This window comes from Solanum verrucosum, unplaced genomic scaffold (genome assembly GCF_900185275.1).
Source record: "Solanum verrucosum unplaced genomic scaffold, falcon-dt-bn FXZP01000293.1, whole genome shotgun sequence".
Lineage (NCBI taxonomy): Eukaryota > Viridiplantae > Streptophyta > Magnoliopsida > Solanales > Solanaceae > Solanum > Solanum verrucosum.
This window is the reverse complement of record NW_026020620.1, coordinates 89,203-95,854: the sequence shown is the minus strand read 5'-3', so window position 1 is coordinate 95,854 and position 6,652 is coordinate 89,203. Positions and strand designations below refer to the sequence as shown.

The 6,652-nt window shown below is 36.5% G+C and overlaps 2 pseudogenes; one reads left to right on the top strand and one right to left on the bottom strand.

Moving 5' to 3' along the window:
• Positions 1-1,040: 1,040 nt before the first annotated feature.
• On the bottom strand, positions 1,041-2,074 carry LOC125811365 (uncharacterized; annotated as a pseudogene).
• A 147-nt stretch (positions 2,075-2,221) lies between these two features.
• Positions 2,222-3,043, top strand: LOC125811364 (uncharacterized; annotated as a pseudogene).
• The last annotated feature ends 3,609 nt before the right edge of the window (positions 3,044-6,652 follow it).

Below are 6,652 nucleotides of genomic sequence, written 5' to 3'. Positions count from 1 at the left end.
TTGGTAGGGCAAACGGAGAAGAGAAAGATGGTACTTTGAGAAAAGAACCAGTGATACTTCCTTTGAAGGGAACATATATTTCCTTTGCCTGAGAAAGAGATTGGCGAAAGAACTTGGGTATGCACTAATTTGCTCTTTTTAAATTTCATTTCGCACTATAATCACATCTTCTCATCCTAAGGAGATGTGTCACAAACATCCTCTTTTATGAACTCAACATCCTCGCTGAGGTTTGCCCCACCATTGTGATTTTCCCCACCACTTGAGATTTGTCAAGACCTAGCAAAGATGCCTCACCTTATCGGAATTTGGCTAAACTCAGGTTAACTTTAGCTTGCATTGACACATTTAACACAAAAATTACTCTATTACAATCTTTAATTGCCTAACCCACTAGTAATATTGTTCTATCTGGGCATAGACCTGCAGAACTTTTAAAGGCGTCATTAAAGTACAAGGTCTACTTATATATACTTAACATCTCTCTAGCGTTTTGCTTATATGTTATTTCTTATCCTAAGTTAGGGTGTAACACATACAACCTCTCTCCTGATTTTCCAAAGCAAATTAAATCAATTTTTACTTTAAAAACCAAGTGTTAGATGAATTCCTTAATACTTTGATCTAATAAGTGATGTAGTAAAAAATAATTTGAACAAGCGATTCAGAATAAAAGAAATATGAGCCTGATAGTTGGTCATACGAACCAGGACTCTACATAAAATAGAACAACTTGTCTGCAAAATAGAAGATTTGCGCATTTTGGTCTAGACTTACATTGGACAATAGGCCTCCACCGCTAGAACCCATCCAAATCAGACTAAATAACTAATTCAAACATAAAGACCCTGCATGTTGTTTTTTCACCAACTTAACAACTACAATTGAAATCAAATAAAAGACCATGCATATTGTTTTATAACCAACAATAGACTGCATATAATGTAAATAAGAATTCAAATTTCTATTCTGTTTCCAAGGAAACAAAACTTGAACTTTTTCACATTCATTGAAGTTTCTGATCAAGGAGTTTCTTCCCTTTATCCTCCTCTTTCTTCTTCTTCTCCTTCTTGATCATCATCTTCATCATCTTCTTCATCCACCTCGTCCACCTTTAGTTCATCATGACATCCTCCATAATGATGCTGCCAGTAGAACAAATTTAATTGCCTACTAAATTGATGATTATCACATGTCATTCCCAAATGCAAATATTTACAATTGACACAGAAAAGTCTCCAACACTCTGGACATTCCCTAATTGGATATTCCCTTAGATCATCAACCAGTGTACCCATACAATCCATAAAAGGGTAATCGATAACTATTGGTGAAGCCAGAACTTCCATTAGTTGAATGGCATCTCTTACTCGCATAAGGAAATCTACCAGCATTATTGAATCTATAACTAAAATTCCATTGCAATCAGAAGCAGGGCACTTCATAGAAACCATCTCATTGATATCCTTATTAATTTTTTTGCCTATATAATTTTGTATGGATTCTTCAGAATAACGATGAATGCAATTGGTGCCCCGCATCATTTTGTTTGGCAAAGGAAACACATTTTTACAAATTTCACAAAAAAGTACATGAAGATTCCCCCTTTTTAGAAGTATTTTTCTTTAGGTTAAGTGAATTTGAAATAACATAATACTCAATTTCTACAGGTTTTTTCCGAACACCATGATTAAAGCTTTGATTCCAAGTTCTTACCTGAATGAAACTGAGTTGAGTAGAAGAGAATTTGTTGCAACTCGATATCAATATCTCATCTTTCGTAAATGTTTTTATTTTCAATTATAGAGGTGACAATAGAATTTAGCAAGGTGGGATCAACTTCGATTTGGCCGGAGTTCAAGATTTGCAAATCTGTTGATTCTATTTCAACTTGATTCTACCGTCAATGGGACCCTATATTTCTTTCCCAATATATGCATATATGTTGTATATATATATACTGTTTTTAGGGTTTAGATTTAATTTGGACTATACCAAATTTGAAATAAATTAATGCAATATGCACAATTTGTATCACTTTCAAGGCGTGGCATTGTCTTACCGAATTGCGCATATTGCATAAATTTAATTCAAATTAGGTATAATCCAAATTAACTCTAAACCCTAAAAAGTAAAACAAATCCAAGAACCTGAAAAAGAATAGTATATATATATACAACATATATGCATATATTGGGAAAGAAATATAGGATCCCATTGACGGAAGAATCAAGTTGAAATGGAATCAATAGATTTGCAAATCTTGCACTCCGGCGAAATCGAAGTTGATCGCACCTTGTTGAATTCTACTGTCATCGCTATCACCGAAAATAGAAACGGTTATGAGAGTGGAGATATTGATATCGATCTGCAACAAATTCTCTTCTACTCAGCTCAGTTTCATTCAGGTAAGAACTTGGAATCAAGCTTTAATCAAGGTGTTGGTAAAACACTTGTAGAAATTGAGTACTTTGTTATTCCAAATTCACTTAACCTACAGAAAGTACTTCTAAAAAGGGGGAATCTTCATGTACTTTTTGCTAAATTTGTAAAAATGTGTTTCCTCTGCCGAACAAAATGATGCAGGGCACCAATTGCAATCATCGTTATTTTGAAGAATGCATTCAAAATTATATAGGAAAAAAATTAATAAGGTTACCATGAGATAATTTCTAAGAAGTGTCCTGCTTCTGATTGTAATGGAATTTTAGATATCGATTCAATAATGCCGGTTGATTTCCTTATGCGAGTAAGAGATGACATTCAACTAACAGAAGTTCTTGCTTTGCCAATAGTTATTGATTGCCCTTTTATGGATTGTATGCGTACACTGGTTGATGATCTAAGGGAATGTCCGATTAGGGCATGTCTTGAGTGTTGGAGGCTTTTCTGTGTCAATCTTAAATGCTTGCATTTGGGAATGATATGTGAGAACTATTATTTTAATAGGCAATTAAATTTGCTCTACTGGCAACATCATCATGATGAACTAAAGGAGGAAGTTTCATCAATTAAACTAGGGTTAGCCATGGAAAACATATAATATCATCTTAATAGTATGATTCAATACTAAATCAATCATAAACAAGTACTATCCACTCAATTGGAATCATACTCAACTTAACCCACAATATTAGAAGGAACCCTAACTTGAATTGAGGATTCATCTTCACAATTAGGGGAATTCTAGGGGACTCCCTAGATGGAAGAATCCATTGATGAATAAGCTACCATACCTTGGATACAAAGCCCTCACAAAGCTTGGAAGATTGGAGAAATTTGACCTAGCTTGATTCTCTTATTCTTCTTCTTCTTTCTTGAGTTTTCTAGAGAGAGAATTTTTGAGCAGATGAACTTTGGGATCTTTGGGGTTTTGGAAATAATGACTAAATTGGGGTGGTTAAAGGCTTAAAATAGTTTATATAGGTGTATAAAGTCTATAGAAAATGACCCCACTTAATACTAACTAAAAAAGGAATGTCCTAATTTGCCCTCACTTAGGCAGCATGGTGCCAGGCACCACGACAGGGATCACGAGCTGTGGTCCAAACCATTGGCCATGTTCCTTCTCGTGTTCCATGGTCCAGTAGCTAGGACACAAGGACTTGGCCCCCACAAGTCTAAGTCATGACCATGAGCCTTCCCACGGGTCGTGGTCTTCACCACTGACCATTAATTGGCTCGTGGTGATGTGTCAACTTTAGGCAGCCTTTATGGAGATACTGCTCAAGCTCCACAGACCACTGCACGAGTCGTGGTCCTCTCCACTAGCCCTGGTGGTGGTCTTAAGATGAGGCAATGCTTGCCAAGGTTGGGGCAGCCTTGGCTCTTGGCTTGGGCCTTTGCCCCTTTGCCTTTCCTCTTAACCTCTAGTCTAGACTTGTTGCACCTTCACTTAGCCCTAGGTGGTCTACTAGACTATAGGGTGTTACAGGACGAGGAGTAAGAAGAAGATGATGAAGATGATGATGATGAAGAAGGAGAAGAAGAAGAATAAGAAAGAGGATGAGAAAGGGAGGAAACTCCATGATCAGAAACTTTTAGGGGAGTAAACATTTCAACCTAGAATCATTCTATGTGAGAGAACATTTCATATCATATCATATTCACGCATAAGTGTGTGTGAGAATGGCCTTTCACATCACAACAACATATCATAATCGTAGACACTTTACTCTCAAAGTGTTCATAAGGCATGTACATAACTTTCATAAAACACGCATAATATCATATCTTGCCCTTTCAAGGGTCAAGGCTCATATCAAATCAACACATCTAGTATTACTACATTAGACATGGATACTATCATAACTCAAGTGATTCTATCACTTCATACGATCTATCATTCATAAGGTAGGTTAGGTAGGTAAAGGCTTTCCACCATAATTCTATCCATTAATCTTCTATTCTCATAATGACATTACTCTCAAAGCCTTAACATACATAATTCACCTTATTAGCTTTACCTTCAAAACCCTAGAAATCAACATTCATGATTACAAGCCCTACTCTCAAGCTTTTACTTCTTAGAATCATCATACATATCTAGACTTCAAGGAATTCTAATTACAAGTTTATTTATTAAGTGATCCTAGTTATAAATCATCATAAAGGTTCAACTTCAAGCCTTACTAGTCATGATCCATCATATATACTATAATCTAATTCATTCATGTCTACATGCTTTTATTCTTGAACAATTACTATAGACATCATCAATGCTAGAAGATCATCTCTAAGTCTTCAATTTCCCTCTTTAAGGAACAAACCCACATTACTCTAATTTCATCAATTAAACTAGGGTTAGCCATGGAAAACATATAATATTATATTAAAAGTATGATTCAATAGTACATCAATCATAAACAAGTACTATCCACTCAATTGCAATCATACTCAACTTAACCCACAATATTAGAAGGAACCCTAACTTGAATTGAGGATTCATCTTCACAATTAGGGGAATTCTAGGGGACTCCCTAGATGGAAGAATCCATTGTGAATAAGCTATCATACCTTGTATACAAAGCCCTCACAAAGCTTGGAAGATTGGAGGAATTTGACCTAGCTTGATTCTCTTATTCTTCTTCTTCTTTCTTGAGTTTTCTAGAGAGAGAATTATTGAGAAGATGAACTTTGGGATGTTTTGGAGTTTTGGAAATAATGACTTAATAGGGGTGGTTAAAGGCTTAAAATAGTTTATATAGGTGTATAAAGTCTCTACAAAATGACCCCACTAAATACTAACTAAAGAGGAATTTCCTAATTTGCCCTCACTTTGGCAGCATGGTGATAGGCACCACGACAGGGCTCACGAGCCGTGGTCCACACCACTGGCCTTGGTCCAGCTCGTGGTCCATGGTCCAGTATCTAGGACACAAGGACTTGGCCCTCACAAGTCTAAGGCATGACCACGAGCTTTCCCACGGGTCATGGTCTTCACCACTCACCATGAAGTGGCTCGTGGTGATGTGCCAACTTTAGGCAGCCTTTAGGGAGCTACTTCCAAATCTCCACGGACCACTCCACGAGCCTTGGTCCTCACCACTGGCCATGGTGGTGGTCGTGAAGATGAGGCAATTCTTGCCAAGGTTGGGGAAGCCTTGGCCCTTGCTTGGGCATTTGCCCCTTTGCCTTGGCTCTTGCCTCTAGTCTAGACTTGTTGCACCCTCACTTAGCCCTAGGTGGCCTACTATACTACGGGGTGTTACAGGACGATTAGTAAGAAGAAGAAGATGAAGGTGATGATGATGATGATGAAGAAGGAGAAGAAGAAGAAGAAGAAGAAAGAGGGGGAGAAGGGGAGGAAACTTCATGATCAGAAACTTCAATGAATGTGAAAAAGTTCAAGTTTTGTTTCCTTGGAAACAAAATAGCAATTTGAATTCTTATTTACTTTATATGCAGTCTATTGATGGTTAAAAAACAATATGCAAGGTCTTTTATTTAATTTCAATTGTAGTTGTTAAGTTGGTGAAAAATCAATATGCATGGTCTTTATATTTGAATTAGTTATTGAGTCTGATTTGGATGGGATCTAGCGGTGGAGGCCTATTGTCCAATGTAAGTCTAGACCAAAATACGCTAATCTTCTATTTTGCAGACAAGTTGTTGTATTTTTTATAGAGTCCAGGTTCTTATAACCTACTATCAGGGCCATATTTCTTTTCTTTTGAATCGCTTGTTCAAATATTTTTTTACTACATCACTTATTTGATCAAAGTATTAAATAATTAATCTCACACTTGGTTTTTAAAGTAAAAAATGATTGAATTTGCTTTGGAAAATCAGGAGAGAAGTTGTATGTGTTACACCCTAACTTAGGATAAGAAGTAACATATAAGCAAAACGCATGAGAGAAGTTAAGTATATATAAGTAAGTAAACCTTGTAATTTATTGATGCCTTTAAAAGTTGTGCAGGTCTATGCTGAGATAGAACAATATTACTAGTGGGTTAGACAATTACAGATGGTATTAGAGTAACTTTTGTGTTAACTGTGTTGATGCAAGCTAAAGTTAACCTGAGTTTAGCCAAATTGCGATAAGGTGAGGCAAACATCTTTGCTAGGTCTTGACAAATCTCAAGTGGTGGGGAAAATCACAATGGTGGGGCAAACCTCACTGAGGACTTTGAGTCCATAAGAGAGGGTG